At 47.6% G+C, this 17830-nt stretch overlaps 1 protein-coding gene across 1 annotated transcript in view; it reads right to left on the bottom strand.

Annotated features, from left to right (window-relative positions):
* Positions 1–17830, bottom strand: part of LOC311106478 (meiosis-specific protein MEI4-like) — a gene marked incomplete at both ends in the record, with an annotated part of 69470 nt that overhangs the window by 32473 nt on the left and 19167 nt on the right. The gene's annotated exons all lie outside the window — the stretch shown is intronic.

The raw sequence follows: 17830 nt of genomic DNA on the forward strand, positions 1-17830 counted from the left end.
TGTGCGCCGCCCTATGGGACTCCCAGTCACAGCCGGTTCTGACATAGTCCGGGATCGAACCCGGGTCTGTAGTGACGCCTTAGACAGCTGCGCCACTCGGGAGGCCAGAACAGTTTCATTTCATTTATAATAACGTCTTCATATCTCAAAATCATTGTCATGTGGTTAATCAAAATTCTATCCAAATCTAAATGAAAATGATACAAACCTAAAAAGTAACTTCTATTGCCAACAATGTAAAAACAGCCTACAGCCGTGGTCAAAAGTTTTGAGAATGACACAAATACTAATTTTCACAAAGTCTGCTGCCTCAGTTTTGATGATGGCAATTTGCACATACTCCAGAATGTCATGAAGAGTGATCAGATGAATTGCAATTAATTGCAAAGTCCCTCTAATTTCCACTACATTTTAGCCCTGCCACAAAAGGACCAGCTGCCATCATGTTGTCACGGTTTCGGCCGAAGCTGCTCCTCCTCCTTGTTCGGGCAGGCTTCGGCGGTCGTCGTCCCCGGAGTACTAGCTGCCACCGTTCGATGTTTCATGTTTGTTTGGTTTTGTCTGTTTGTACACCTGTCCCTTGTTAGTGTTTGATTTTGTTTCCTATTTAGTTATCGTGTGTTGGGTCAGGTGTTATGTGTGATTGTTATGTCAGCTGTTGCTGTTGATGGGTTTTCTCTCTCGTGTTGATTGTGTCGAGAGTCCGCACTGCGTGCGCCTTTTCTTGTTTTTACGCACTGTTGTGTGTGTGCGTAATTTGTTCATGCCTCCCGGTTGGGTTGGCTATTCACCTGTTTGGAGTTATTATTTTGGATTACTAAAGTCTGTTGACGAACACCCTTGTTCCTGCGCTTGATTCCCTGTACCACATCCACACTCAGCGTTCTGACAGAATCACACATCAACCCATGGAATCAGCAGGAGCAACCGCGCCAACGGACATTATGGAGGACCGTCTTCATGGGCAGTAGGACAGGATCAACCAGATCGGTCACGCCCTGGATCGGGTGATGAACACTCTCCACCGATGGGAAAGCAGCGGGGTACCCACGCCCCCACCTACCGGACCATCCCCATCGGTCAGTCCTCCTGTCCCCCTTCCGGAACCCAGCGGGATTCGGCTCTCGCTCCCGAGGGCGTACGACGGCTCCGCTGCCGGGTGTCAAGGGTTCCTGCTGCAAGTGGAGCTCTACCTCGCCACCGTACACCCGGCGCCCTCGGGACACGAGAGCGTCTCCGCCCTCATCTCCTGTCTCACCGGCAAGGCGTTGGAGTGGGCCAACGCCGAATGGAGGAGAATAGACACCGCTACTATTACCTATGCGGAGTTCTCCCGCCGCTTCCGTGCCGTGTTTGACCATCCACCAGAAGGGAAGGCGGCGGGGGAGCGTCTGTTCTACCTCCGACAGGGGATGAGGAGCGCACAGGATTTTGCTTTGGAGTTCCGGACTCTAGCGGCAGATGCAGGGTGGAATGAGCGGGCCCTCATAGACCACTTCCGCTGCAGCCTCCGGGAGGACGTCCAGAGAGAGTTGGCGTGCAGGGATACCACGTTGTCGTTTGACCAACTGGTCGACATGGCCATTCGTCTGGACACCCTGCTCGCCACCCGTGGACGTCCCGGGTGGGGGTTGCCCATTCCACCTTCCGGCACCTCCGAGCCGAGCCCTATGGAGCTCGGAGGTGCTGGCGCTAGAGAACGGAGGAGTAGGAACCCGAGGGGGGCCGTTCCCTGCACCAACTGTGGCCGTGGAGGGCACACCGCGGCTAGGTGTTGGGGAAGGTCCCCCGGTGGAGGTGAAGGCAGGCCACGCATTGGGGAGTCCTCCCAGGTGAGTAGGCGCCCTACTTACCCAGAGCTTTCTGTCGTTCACATAACCTTGCCTGTTTGTTTTCCACAGGTTGCACCTCGTTCCCAGCATAAGGCGCTAGTAGATTCAGGCGCAGCCGGGAATTTTGTAGATCGCCAGTTCTGTGTAGAGTTAGGGATTCCTCTCCTTCCCGTTGATAAGCCTTTCCCTGTACATGCCCTAGATAGCCGTCCGTTAGGATCTGGGTTGATTAGGGAGGTCACAGCGCCCCTTAAGATGGTGACGCAGGGGGGTCATGAGGAGACGATTCAGCTCTATCTGATTGACTCTCCTGCGTATCCGGTGGTGCTGGGGCTTCCCTGGTTGATTACCCATGACCCTACTATTTCGTGGCGAGAGAAAGCTCTTAAAGGGTGGTCTGCTCAGTGTGAGGGGCTGTGTCTGGGTGTTTCCATAGGGGCGACCTCGGTGGAAAGTCCGAATCTAATGCCAGCACTGCATATTCCCCCCGAGTATGAGGATTTGAAACTGGTGTTTAGTAAGACTAGGGCGGCGCAGCTGCCGCCTCATAGACAGGGGGATTGTGCGATAGATCTCCAGTCAGGAGCAGCCCTCCCGCGGAGCCATGTGTATCCCTTGTCTCAAGAGGAGAGGAAGGCGATGGAAACTTACATCGCCAAGTCTCTGAGACAGGGATACATACGGGCCTCCACTTCACCCGCTTCCTCTAGCTTCTTTTTTGTGAAGAAAAAAGATGGAGGTTTGCGCCCGTTTATTGATTACCGCGGTCTCAATCAGATTACGGTGAAGTACAGTTATCCACTTCCTCTGATTGCGACTATGACGGAGTCATTACACGGTGCTCAGTTCTTCACAAAATTGGATCTCAGGAGCGCATATAGCTTGGTGCGCATTAGAGAGGGCGATGAATGGAAGACAGCATTTAGCACGACCTCCGGTCATTACGAGTATCTCGTCATGCAATATGGGTTAATGAATGCTCCCTCAGTCTTCCAATCCTTTGTAGATGAGATTTTCCGGGACATGCAGGGGCAGGGAGTAGTCGTGTACATAGACGATATTCTGGTGTACAGTTCTACCCGAGCTGAGCATGTAGCCCTGGTGCGCCGAGTGTTGAGGAGACTGTTGGAGCATGACCTATATGTCAAGGCAGAGAAATGTCTGTTCTTTCAGAAGTCGGTCTCCTTTTTGGGTTATCAGTTGTCTGCGTCAGGGGTGAGGATGGAGGTTGACCGGGTGTCAGCTGTGCGTAATTGGCAAACCCCAACCACTGTGAAAGAGGTGCAACAGTTCTTGGGTTTTGCGAATTATTACCGGAGGTTTATCCGGGGTTTTGGACAGGTGGCAGCTCCCATAACGTCTCTGTTGAAGGGGGGTCCGGTGCGCTTGCGGTGGTCTGCTGAGGCGGACAGGGCTTTTGGGAGACTGAAGGACCTGTTTACCTCGGCGCCGGTGTTGGCGCATCCGGATCCCGCTTTACCATTCCAGGTAGAGGTAGACGCGTCCGAGGCCGGTATTGGGGCCGTCCTCTCACAACGGTCTGGCACACCACCTAAGCTCCGCCCCTGTGCCTTTTATTCTAAGAAGCTCAGTCCGGCGGAGCGGAATTATGACGTAGGGGACAGGGAGCTGTTAGCCGTGGTACAGGCCCTAAAGGTGTGGAGGCATTGGCTTGAGGGGGCTCAACACCCTTTCCTCATTTTGACGGACCACCGTAACCTGGAGTACATCCAGGCAGCTAGGAGACTGAATCCTCGCCAGGCCCGCTGGACTATGTTTCTAGCCCGGTTTGTGTTTAAAATCACTTACATCCCTGGGTCCCAGAACCGGAAGGCAGATGCCCTGTCTCGGCGGTATGACACGGAGGAGAGGTCCGTTGAGCCCACTCCCATACTACCAAAGTCTTGTCTGGTGGCACCGGTGGTATGGGAGGTCGATGCGGAGATCGAGCGGGCGTTACGCACCGACCCAAGTCCTCCACAGTGTCCAGTGGGTCGGACGTACGTTCCGCTCGATGTACGCGATCGCCTCATTTATTGGGCTCATACGTCCCCCTCCTCTGGACATCCAGGTATCGGCCGGACAGTTCACTGCCTTAGCACTAAGTACTGGTGGCCAACGTTAGCCAGGGATGTGAGGGTTTAGGTCTCCTCCTGTTCGGTGTGTGCACAGTGTAAGGCGCCCAGACATTTGCCCAGGGGTAAGCTACAACCCCTGCCCGTTCCACAACGACCCTGGTCCCACCTCTCGGTGGACTTTTTTACAGATCTTCCCCCCTCACAGGGGAATACTACCATCCTGGTCGTTGTGGATCGGTTCTCGAAGGCCTGTCGTCTCCTTCCCATGCCGGGTCTCCCTACTGCCCTACAGACCGCTGAGGCTCTGTTTACCCATGTCTTCCGGCATTACGGGGTACCCGAGGATATAGTGTCTGATCGAGGCCCCCAGTTCACCTCCAGAGTGTGGAGAGCCTTTATGGAACGGTTGGGGGTTTCGGTGAGCCTTACCTCGGGTTACCACCCGGAGAGTAATGGGCAGGTTGAACGTGTCAACCAGGATGTGGGTAGGTTTCTGAGGTCTTATTGCCAGGGCCGGCCGGAGGAGTGGGCGAGATACGTTCCGTGGGCCGAGATGGCGCAGAACTCTCTCCGCCACTCCTCCACCCAACTAACCCCTTTCCAGTGTGTGTTAGGGTACCAGCCGGTTCTGGCACCTTGGCACGAGAGCCAGATCGAGGCCCCTGCGGTGGATGAGTGGGTGCGGCGCTCGGAGGAGACATGGAACGCTGCCCACGTCCATCTGCAGCGGGCCATCCGTCGGCATAAGACGAGCGCCGATCTCCACCGCAGTGAGGGGCCTGTATACGCACCTGGAGATCGAGTCTGGCTCTCGACCAGAAACCTGCCCCTCCGCCTGCCCTGCCGGAAGCTGGGTCGGCGGTTTGTGGGGCCATTCAAAGTCCTGAGGAGGTTGAACGAGGTGTGTTACAGGTTAGAACTGCCTATTGATTACAGGAATATTAACCCCTCGTTCCATGTGTCTCTCCTCAGGCCGGTGGTAGCTGGTCCACTCCAGGACTATGAGATAGAGGAGACTCCTCCGCCCCCGTTGGACATCGAGGGGGCTCCGGCGTACACTGTGAGGTCCATCCTTGATTCGAGACGCCGGATGGGGGGTGTCCAATATCTCGTGGATGGGAGGGGTACGGCCCGGAGGAGCGGTGCTGGGTGCCGAGGAGGGACATATTAGACCTGTCCCTGCTGACCGAGTTCCATCGGGGTCATCCTACGCGCCCTGCTCCGCGTCGTCCTGGTCGTCCCCGAGGCCGGGATCGGCGCACGGCTGGGGCCGCGCGTCAAGGGGGGGGTACTGTCACGGTTTCGGCCGAGGCTGCTCCTCCTCCTTGTTCGGGCAGGCTTCGGCGGTCGTCGTCCCCGGAGTACTAGCTGCCACCGTTCGATGTTTCATGTTTGTTTGGTTTTGTCTGTTTGTACACCTGTCCCTTGTTAGTGTTTGATTTTGTTTCCTATTTAGTTATCGTGTGTTGGGTCAGGTGTTATGTGTGATTGTTATGTCAGCTGTTGCTGTTGATGGGTTTTCTCTCTCGTGTTGATTGTGTCGAGAGTCCGCACTGCGTGCGCCTTTTCTTGTTTTTACGCACTGTTGTGTGTGTGTGTAATTTGTTCATGCCTCCCGGTTGGGTTGGCTATTCACCTGTTTGGAGTTACTATTTTGGATTACTAAAGTCTGTTGACGAACACCCTTGTTCCTGCGCTTGATTCCCTGCACCACATCCACACTCAGCGTTCTGACACATGTCAGTGATTCTCTCGTTAACACAGGTGAGAGTGTTGATGAGAACAAGGCTGGAGATCACTCTGTCATGCTGATTGAGTTAGAATAACAGACTGAAAGCTTTAAAAGGAGGGTGGTGCTTGAAATCATTGTTCTTCCCCTGTTAACCATGGTTACCTGCAAGGAAACACGTGTAGTCATCATTGCTTTGCACAAAAAGGGCTTCACAGGTAAGGATATTGCTGCTAGCAAGATTGCACCTAAATCAACCATTTATCGGATCATCAAGAACTTCAAGGAGAGAGGTTCAATTGTTTTGCAAGCGCCAGGACTGTCCAGTAAGCGCCAGGACTGTCTCCTAAAGTTGATTCAGCTGCGGGATCGGGGCACCACCAGTGCAGAGCTTGCTCAGGAATGGCAGCAGGCAGGTGAGTGCCTCTGCACGCACAGTGAGGCGAAGAGTTTTGGAGGATGGCCTGGTGTCAAGAAGGGCAGCAATGAAGCCACTTCTCTCCAGGAAAAACATCAGGGACAGACTGATATTCTGCAAAAGGTACAGGGATTTGACTGATTAGGACTGGGGTAAAGTCATTTTCTCTGATGAATCCCCTTTCCGATTGTTTGAGGCATCCGAAAAACACCTTGTCCGGAGAAGACAAGGTGAGCGCTACCATCAGTCCTGTGTCATGCCAACAGTAAAGCATCCTGAGACCATTCATGTGTGGGGTTGCTTCTCAGCCAAGGGAGTGGGCTCACTCACAATTTTGCCTAAGAACACAGCCATGAATAAAGAATGGTACCAACACATCCTCCGAGAGCAACTTCTCCCAACCATCCAAGAACAGTTTGGTGACAACCAATGCCTTTTCCAGCATGATGAACTTGCCATAAGGCAAAAGTGATAACTAAGTGGCTCGGGGAACAAAACATCAACATTTTGGGTCCATGGCCAGGAAACTCCCAGACCTTAATCCCATTGAGAACTTGTGGTTGATCCTCAAGAGGCGTGTGGACAAACAAAAACCCACAAATTCTGACAAACTCCAAGCATTGATTATGCAAGAATGGGCTGCCATCAGTCAGGATGTGGCCCAGAAGTTAATTGACAGCATGCCAGGGCAGATTGCAGAGGTCTTGAAAAATAAGGGTCAACACTGCAAATATTGACTCTTTGCATAAACTTAATGTAATTGTCAATAAAAGGCTTTGACACTTATGGAATGCTTGTAATTATACTTCAGTATCCCATAGTAACATCTGACAAAAATATCTCATAACACTGAAGCAGCAAACTTTGTGAAGACCAATACTTGTGTCATTCTCAAAACTTTTGACCACAACTGTATATAAAGCCAACAAATAAAAACATTGCAGCCTGCAGGTAGAAAATATCTGGATATAAAAAAATATCCTACAAATCACATTGGCTATGCATGGCCTGTCTGCAACGAACTTGAAACATTGTATCAACTATTAACTTGGGTCTAGCCAGAAGCTTGCACTATCGAACTTGCAACATTGCATAAAATATTCTGGGCCCACAGAGTTTCCCATGCCAGTGAGCTTGGGACAGACACAGCTGTAGGCTATTTGCGCAAGGGATAAGAAGCATTGCTTGACTTGGGCAGGAGCTTTTTCAAATAGCCCATGTGTTATTTCATAGTGTTGATGTCTTCACTATTATTCTACAATGTAGAAAATAGTACAAATAAAGAAAAACCCTTGAATGAGTAGGTGTTCTAACACTTTTGACCGGTAGTGTATGTGCTAGCTGTCTAGTCAGTTTCTTTATAAATGTGCAATGAGCATAAAAATACTCATTTACATAAGGAATTGGCAACTCATTCTCATTCATTGTGTCCAAACGTTTCACTGGTAGTGTATGTAATGGGGAATTGAGCGCATTCCTGGAGAGCATTGTGCATCTGGGCACTGCATGGTCAATCCGATGTCTGCATTGGCCATGCAGCATTTACGGTGATACGGCCTCAGCAGGAAACAGGGCATTCATACTTCTTGCGCTTCCCGGAGAAGTGCAGAGCTGTTGTGAAGGAAGTTGTCAAGGAAGTGAGTCTGTGTTTATACAGGATGTACTGCCCCCACCTACCGTCAACCAAATCATGTCAATGCGGTGCTATACAGAGCCCTCCGCATTGTTACAACATTTGGGAGGCGCATGGCGATGCGGTACGGCACTCGACTTGGCCTCTGCATGCCTCCGGAGGCGCCGCAATTGCGTCACACCCTCCATACGGGTTAGGGTTAAGCATTAATTGGCTTTTAGTCTAGGCCTCCGCAATGGATTAGTTCACTGAGATGGGCGCAAATAATGCTAGACTAAAAATATCGACTAAACAATCCACCAGTCGAGTAATTAGGGTCAGCCCTACACTCAACATAGGGTTATTAAGACCTATACTTATGGGAGGCAGAAGGACACGTTAACACAGGATACAGTAACCTGATCCATAATAAACATCTAAACTGATGGGGGCCAGAGGGACACAGGACACACTAACACTCATCACCACCCCCCATACTGTAACACTAACACTCAACCTGACCACTGTGCTGAACCACACGGGTTGTAGACACCTGTCCTGAACTGATGGGGGCCAGAAAGACACACGTTAACACAGGACACAGCAACACCGTCACCCATACTCTTTCACTCACCCTGACCACTGTGCTGAATGATGGGGTTATTAAGACCTAAATGCCTGTGCGTTGGGTGGATTTACTTGTGTCAGTCGGCTACATGTAACAGTTTGAGTCAGACTACAGTTTGTTTGCCTTGGCCTTAGACGGGGGGTGGGGTTATGGATGGAGGTGGGGTTATGAATGAGATGTTTTGAAAGACATGGACGGGTAGCATAAGGTTAGTTCAGAGAATAAACAAGATTGCAGGGTTCACCACAGCCAGTTGCATCATCACTGCTAGCTAGCTCTATATTACAGTGTGTAAGATCAGGGTGGGAGGCTGTGGGAATGATGGCAGGAAGATGAGGAATGGGCTAAATTAGACATGACAACAAAGCACTGATATTGTCAAATGGACCCGTTTGTTCGCTACATCCGCCTGTCATTTGTCTGTACATTTGTCTTTTATGTCCGATCAATGCTGGCCGTCAACTGTCGGATAACAGGAGAAGAGGCCTAAATGTTATATCATCTGCCCAGACTACGGGTGGGGAAAATATGGCACTGGCCCTGGATGCACAGAAGGCCTTTGATCGGGTATCATGGCCTTATCGGTTTGAAATGCTGCATGAATTTGGCCCCAAGTTGTATTACATTGGTCCAAATCCGTTATTCGACCCCCCACGCTAGAGTCAGAGTAAATGGACATTTATCTGTACCTTTTATCATTAAAAGAGTCCCATGTGGCTCAGTTGGTAGAACATGGCGCTTGCAACGCCAGGGTTGTGGGTTCAATTCCCACGGGGGACCAGCACAAAACAAAAGTATGAAAATGTATGCACTCTACTGTAAGTCGATCTGGATAGGAGCGTCTGCTAAATTAAAAAAAACCAAATAAATAAAGAGGTTCGGCTAGGTTGCCCACTGAGCGCTTTCCTTTTTACCCTTAGTATTGAACCTTTTGTCCAGATGATAAGATCCAGCCCGAATAGTAAAGGAATTGGCGAGGAAGAGCATAAGATTTCTCTGTATGCTGACGATGGATTATTGTATATGTCTGATGTACGTAATTCTGTGCATGCTTGATGAAATGTATAAAAACATATGGGATTAACGCAGTATATAAACTGAATGTAAGTAAGACTGAAGCCTACGCTATGAATCGGCTCACCCCCTATCAGGTACCCTGTCCATTTTCAGGTGGCCTGACAAAGGAATAAAATACCTAGGTATTACTAGTCCTACCTCTCTTGAGGACTTGTATAAAATTCACTATACCAAATTAATTGATGTGATAACCACAGATCTTAGAAGATGTGCGATTTTACCTCTGACTTCATGAGGAAAAGTGGAAACAATTAAGATTAATGTTCTCCCCAGACTGCTATTCCAATTTCAGACAATACCGGTTCTTGTCCCAGATTCCATACTTTACCAATTAGACCGTCTAATTTCAAGGTTTCTATAGCAAGGTAAAATAAATTAACGAGGTTGAGGTACAAAACACTCCAACTGCCAAAGGAATCAGGTGGCCTTGGATTACCAAACTTGAGGTGGTACCACCCAATTGCAACCAATGATTACTTGGATAAAATATTTATATGAATCTAGATGGCTCGAAATAGAAAAATTAATCTACTGTGGTCGATACCCACTAGCAGTAAGACCTTTTCTGGGAAAGAGGACAGACAGTGATAGTAAGAAGAACCTATGGTCCAAGAATATGCTCCAGATTTGGAGGAAAGTACTTCACTTCATTTGCAATATGTACACCAAGTCTTGAAGAACAACCAAGTTAAATCATTAGATTAAATTAGTTCTTACATTTGCCAAAGTCAGATTTATTTAGCCATGTACAGCTAAGAGACTACTTATGGAAACACCCCAACTAGGTAGAAATTAAGTGTGTGCCCTCACCCATAGAAAAACACATAACCAATACTCAGAAAAGGGCAACTGGTAGTAAAGAAATAACAAAACTATACCAATATATTGCTGTCATGACACAGAGCAATACTCTGCAAACAAAGTGCAAATGGGAATCTGAACTTGGGGAGAACATTGAAAATGTAACTTCGGAGGCGATCTGAAGGAATGTTCCTACCATTACACCTTCAAAAATATGGAAATTGTACTTTCTAACTCCAGACAAAATGGTGAAGATAAGACCAGAAACAACCAGTGAATGCTGGAGAAAATTTGGGGAATTGTCCACAAACTACCTACATATTTTTTGGTGTTGTCCTAGAATAATAAAATACTGGAATGATGTTTTTGACTCTGTAAACAATGTATTTAAAAGGTTCCCTGGCAAAGAACCAAATGAGTGCCATCCTTGGGAGCAATCCCTGAACAGTTTCTAAATTACTACCTATTAAATATACTCGTCTGCAGCAAAGAAATGTATTATAGCACATTGGTTAAATAAGGACATTCCTACTATGGCTGAGTGGACAGAGTGAAATACATTTATTTAATGGAAATTATCACCCATAAAATAAAACAAACAGCAAACAGATGTGAAAAAAGATAGGAACCGCTCCTTGTACATAATATTGTGTCGACATAAGACTCATTCGTCTCGAAGCAACCAAACATATGATCGGATGATCTATTCTTGCATTACTTTTTTCTAATTATTTTATTTCCTTTAGTTGTTTAATTGTATATTTTTTTGGTTTGTGGTATACTTGTTTGTATCTCAGAAGACCAGAACCTTAATAATAACCATCATATTTGCTTCACAAACACTAATGATACTAGTTGACTGCACATAGCACAGACACTCACTCCGCGGTGGTTGGGAAAGGGTATGGGGGCTGGACATGCAGCGACCCAGACCCTGCTGCTGTCGGACATCACACATACTGACTCAAATGGTAGGGGAGCTGGACAACAATAATGATAATGCAGTTAATGATGTTCCCACTACCTTTATGATGAATTGCTGTACTGTAAATCTATTCTTGAAAACTAATAAAAAAAAGTAAAAAATTAAATTAAAAAAATGCTGATCAATTATCAGTGAGCACACAAGGTATAAACGGAGTGAACAATACATTAGGAACACTTTCCTAATATTGAGTTGCACCACACTTCGCCCTCAGAACAGACTCAATTCGTCGGGGCATGGACTACAAGGTCTTGAAAGCGTTCCACAGGGATGCTGGCCCATGTTGACTCCAATGCTTCCCACAGTTGTGTCAAGTTGGCTGGATGTCCTTTGTGTGGTCGGGTGGACCATTCTTGATACACACGGGAAACTGTTGAGCGTAAAAACTCAGCAGCGTTGCAGTTCTTGACACTCAAAATCGGTGCGCCTGGCACCTACTACCATATCCTGTTCAAAGGCACTTAAATACACTGCTTAAAAAAATAAAGGGAACACTTAAACAACACAATGTAACTCCAAGTCAATCACACTTCTGTGAAATCAAACTGTCCACTTAGGAAGCAACACTGATTGACAATACATTTCACATGCTGTTGTGCAAATGGAATAGACAACAGGTGGAAATTATAGGCAATTAGCAAGACACCCCCAATAAAGGACTGGTTTTGCAGGTGGTAACCACAGACCACTTCTCAGTTCCTATGCTTCCTGGCTGATGTTTTGGTCACTTTTGAATGCTGGCGGTGCTTTCACTCTAGTGGTAGCATGAGACGGAGTCTACAACCCACACAAGTGGCTCAGGTAGTGCAGCTCATCCAGGATGGCACATCAATGCGAGCTGTGGCAAGAAGGTTTGCTGTGTCTGTCAGCGTAGTGTCCAGAGCATGGAGGCGCTACCAGGAGACAGGCCAGTACATCAGGAGACGTGGAGGAGGCCGTAGGAGGGCAACAACCCAGCAGCAGGACTGCTACCTCCGCCTTTGTGCAAGGAGGAGCAGGAGGAGCACTGCCAGAGCCCTGCGAAATGACCTCCAGCAGGCCACAAATGTGCATGTGTCTGCTCAAACGGTCAGAAACAGACTCCATGAGGGTGGTATGAGGGCCCGACGTCCACAGGTGGGGGTTGTGCTTACAGCCCAACACCGTGCAGGACGTTTGGCATTTGCCAGAGAACACCAAGATTGGCAAATTCGCCACTGGCGCCCTGTGCTCTTCACAGATGAAAGCAGGTTCACACTGAGCACGTGACAGACGTGACAGAGTCTGGAGACGCCGTGGAGAACATTCTGCTGCCTGCAACATCCTCCAGCATGACCGGTTTGGCGGTGGGTCAGCATGGTGTGGGGTGGCATTTCTTTGGGGGGCCATGTGCTCGCCAGAGGTAGCCTGACTGCCATTAGGTACCGAGATGAGATCCTCAGACCCCTTGTGAGACCATATGCTGGTGCGGTTGGCCCTGGGTTCCTCCTAATGCAAGACAATGCTAGACCTCATGTGGCTGGAGTGTGTCAGCAGTTCCTGCAAGAGGAAGGCATTGATGCTATGGACTGGCCCGCCCATTCCCCAGACCTGAATTCAATTGAGCACATCATGTCTCGCTCCATCCACCAACGCCACGTTGCACCACAGACTGTCCAGGAGTTGGCGGATGCTTTAGTCCAGGTCTGGGAGGAGATCCCTCAGGAGACCATCCGCCACCTCATCAGGAGCATGCCCAGGCGTTGTAGGGAGGTCATACAGGCACGTGGAGGCCACACACACTATTGAGCCTCATTTTGACTTGTTTTAAGGACATTACATCAATTGTTGGATCAGCCTGTAGTGTGGTTTTCCACTTTAATTTTGAGGGTGACTCCAAATCCAGACCTCCATGGGTTGATACATTTAATTTCCATTGATAATTTTTGTGTGATTTTGTTGTCAGCACATTCAACTATGTAAAGAAAAAAGTATTTAATAAGATTATTTCATTCATTCAGATCTAGGATGTGTTATTTTAGTGTTCCCTTTATTTTTTTGAGCAGTGTATTTTGTCTTGCCCATTCACCCTCTGAATGGCACACATACACAATCCATGTCTCAATTGTCTCAAGGCTTAAAAATCCTTCTTTAACCTGTCTCCTCCCCTTCATCTACCTTGATTGAAGTGGACTTAACAGGTGACATCAATAAGGGATCATAGCTTTCACCTGGATTCACCTGCTCTGTCTATGTCACGGAATACACTTAGTGTATAGCTAGGCTACTGGCAATTTGTTTTGAACAGCGTACGAGAACGGTGGTACTATAATATCAACTCTGCACAGTATGCAGGCTTATGCTATACAATGGGCTACTGTAAACACTATGATACATGAAGGTTTTTCGATATTGGCAAGAGAATAAGCTGGACAAATTGTAGGCCTTCACATGAGACAGGTCATAACTTAGCACCCTGAGAGAAAAGGGAGCCATGATAATAAGTGAGACTAGTATGTGACCAGACAGAAAACTAAACTTTGTGCTATTCTCAGTTGAAATAAAATAATGTCATGAAATAATATCACCTTATAGTCTTTAAGCCTTTTGAGAGTGACATTTGACTGGTGCCTCTGGGGAGTCAAGATATTACATTTCATCTAGGCGCTTCACCTTCATGACTAGAGTAGACTGGCCCCTAGACAGCTGTGAAGCCATTACAGACAGACAGGGCCAGGAATAGATTCAGACATAAGAGCCCCAGCATTACCCATAGAAATAGAATCTCAATCTAGTTCTGTCTTCTGTGGCATCACCACCATCACCAAGGTTGAGGGCTGCAGTCGGTGTAAACGATATCGCCTACCTATTTCACGTCTCCAGATGAAATACCCAGCCCAAATTATTTCACAGTATGTCAGCTATTGAGAGAGGCCTCTATAGCGTATTTCATCATCATCTTGATGGTAACAGTTTCTCTCTTTTCACATGGCTAGGGAAGGAAGCGTGCATTTGATGTCAAGATTTAGGCCTAATAGAAAATTGCAGGCAGATTCCCAGGAGGGCTAAAGAAGCACAGTTTAGAACAGGAATAAAAATACAACATATTTTTCAATTAAGGATTTCCTCCTTGAGGATGCTGATAACCATTCCTGCTTTTGTTAGTTGTTATAAACAAAACCACCAATTCATAACATAAATACATTAACATACTTGCACATGTGTGAAATAGGAAAACATATTTGCACCCACATTTAGTTAAATCAGCCGAACGAACTAACACAGCTCGAGCCAGCAATAGGATGGGATCTGGTGTAATTTCTGGGGTTTTTAATTGAAATTAATCAACTTGAATTAAATGAGAGGTAAAAATAAAGAGTCTCATCACTGATGGATCCTGCTATTTCCACAACTGCAAATGACATCAACAAGCTCCAGTAGCATCATCCCGAAACAGAGGAGACAGCCCCCTATTACGCTAATCACAGGATGGAGCTGGAAATAATTTAAATATCTCAGATGGCTCCATCTCCAAAAAAAGAATACTCCGCAGCAGAGATACTCCTCCTGCTGAAATGGCCTACAGCCTACCCTGACATCGTTGCTATGTGGCCACTAGAATGGCCCATAACAGCCTGGGTCAGCACTATCAGGCACCCTCCATCTGTGCCCAGTGACATCAAGGAAGACGTTTACATCGTAACGGTGCAGCAACAAAACTATAAGCCGTGACTAAGCCATTATACTTCCTCAGTCAGTCAAGCTGTGTGAGGGATCAGCCTTCTGAGCAGTAAGCAGCCTTCATTTGCATGGAAATGACCCAAAGTTTGACTGTTTGATACAGGCAGCCGAGTGTAAAAATTACCTGGCTAATGACAATTCACCGACAGTATTAGTCAGTCATGAGGTGAATAGAACTGTTTTTCTTTACAAACACAATCAAGGATGTCTGAATCCCAAATGGCAGCCTCTGGACCCGGGTCAAAAGTAGTGCATTCTATCGGGCAGTTGTTCTTAATCCTGGTCCTGGGGAATCAGCAACAGAATGACAGAAGCTTCATCCCAAATGGCACTGTATTCCCTATAGCAGTGTTTAATTATAAAAAAAATATATAAAAAAAATAAGCTTTAATATTGCAGATAGATTGTAACTTCCAATGTAATTGTCTGCATCACTTCCAATCCCCCAAATGTTTTTTTTCTTCTCGCAGGATATATATGTGTGTGTATATATATATATATATATATATGTATATGTATGTATTTGTGTGTGTGTGTGTATACAGTGGGGAAAAAAGTATTTAGTCAGCCACCAATTGTGCAAGTTCTCCCACTTAAAAAGATGAGAGACCTGTAATTTTCACCATAGGTACACGTCAACTATGACAGACAAATTGAGAAAAAAAAATCCAGAAAATCATATTGTAGGATTTTTAATGAATTTATTTGCAAATTATGGTGGAAAATAAGTATTTGGTCACGTACAAACAAGCAAGATTTCTGGCTCTCACAGACCTGTAACTTCTTAAGAGGCTCCTCTGTCCTCCACTCGTTACCTGTATTAATGGCACCTGTTTGAACTTGTTATCAGTATAAAAGACACCTGTCCACAACCTCAAACAGTCACACTCCAAACTCCACTATGGCCAAGACCAAAGAGCTGTCAAAGGACACCAGAAACAAAATTGTAGACCTGCACCAGGCTGGGAAGACTGAATCTGCAATAGGTAAGCAGCTTGGTTTGAAGAAATCAACTGTGGGAGCAATTATTAGGAAATGGAAGACATACAAGACCACTGATAATCTCCCTCGATCTGGGGCTCCACGCAAGATCTCACCCCGTGGGGTCAAAATGATCACAAGAACAGTGAGCAAAAATCCCAGAAACACACAGGGGGACCTAGTGAATGACCTGCAGAGAGCTGGGACCAAAGTAACAAAGCCTACCATCAGTAACACACTACGCCGCCAGGGACTCAAATCCTGCAGTGCCAGACGTGTCCCCCTGCTTAAGCCAGTACATGTCCAGGCCCGTCTGAAGTTTGTTAGAGTGCATTTGGATGATCCAGAAGAGGATTGGGAGAATGTCATATGGTCAGATGAAACCAAAATATAACTTTTTGGTTAAAAAAATCAACTCGTCGTGTTTGGAGGACAAAGAATGCTGAGTTGCATCCAAAGAACACCATACCTACTGTGAAGCATGGGGGTGGAAACATCATGCTTTGGGGCTGTTTTTCTGCAAAGGGACCAGGACGACTGATCCGTGTAAAGGAAAGAATGAATGGGGCCATGTATCGTGAGATTGAGTGAAAACCTCCTTCCATCAGCAAGGGCATTGAAGATGAAACGTGGCTGGGTCTTTCAGCATGACAATGATCCCAAACACACCGCCCGGGCAATGAAGGAGTGGCTTCGTAAGAAGCATTTCAAGGTCCTGGAGTGGCCTAGCCAGTCTCCAGATCTCAACCCCATAGAACATCTTTGGAGGGAGTTGAAAGTCCGTGTTGCTGAGCTAAAGGGTAGAGCTGCCGCTTCCAAGGAACGGGACTCTAACCCGGACGCTTATAAGAAATCCCGCTATGACCTCCGACGAACCATCAAACAGGCAAAGAGTCAATACAGGACTAAGATTGAATCGTACTACACTGGCTCTGACGCTCGTCGGATGTGGCAGGGCTTGAAAACTATTACAGACTACAAAGGGAAGCACAGCCGCGAGCTGCCCAGTGACACAAGCCTACCAGACGAGCTAAACCACTTCTATGCTCGCTTCGAGGCAAGCAACACTGAAGCATGCATGAGAGCACCAGCTGTTCCGGATGACTATGTGATCACGCTCTCCGTAGCCGATGTGAGTAAGACTTTTAAGCAGGTCAACATTCACAAGGCCGCAGGGCCAGACGGATTACCAGGACGTGTACTCCGAGCATGTGCTGACCAACTGGCAAGTGTCTTCACTGACATTTTCAACATGTCCCTGACTGAGTCTGTAATACCAACATGTTTCAAGCAGACCACCATAGTCCCCGTGCCCAAGGACACTAAGATAACCTGCCTAAATGACTACCGACCCGTAGCACTGACGTCTGTAGCCATGAAGTGCTTTGAAAGGCTGGTCATGGCTCACATCAACAGCATTATCCCAGAAACCCTAGACCCACTCCAATTTGCATACCGCCCCAACAGATCCACAGATGATGCAATCTCTATTGCACTCCACACTGCCCTTTCCCACCTGGAAAAGAGGAACACCTACGTGAGAATGCTATTCATTGACTACAGCTCAGCATTCAACACCATAGTGCCCTCTAAGCTCATCACTAAGCTAGGGATCCTGGGACTTAACACCTCCCTCTGCAACTGGATCCTGGACTTCCTGACGGGCCGCCCCCAGGTGGTAAGGGTAGGTAACAACACATCTGCCACACTGATCCTCAACACGGGGGCCCCTCAGGGGTGCGTGCTCAGTCCCCTCCTGTACTCCCTGTTCACCCATGACTGCATGGCCAGGCACGACTCCAACACCATCATTAAGTTTGCCGACGACACAACAGTGGTAGGCCTGATCACCGACAACGATGAGACAGCCTATAGGGAGGAGGTCAGAGACCTGGCCGTGTGGTGCCAGGACAACAACCTCTCCCTCAACGTGACCAAGACAAAGGAGATGATTGTGGACTACAGGAAAAAAAAAGAGGACTGAGCACAC

This window comes from Coregonus lavaretus (genome assembly GCF_964263955.1).
Source record: "Coregonus lavaretus genome assembly, chromosome: 31".
NCBI lineage: Eukaryota > Metazoa > Chordata > Actinopteri > Salmoniformes > Salmonidae > Coregonus > Coregonus lavaretus.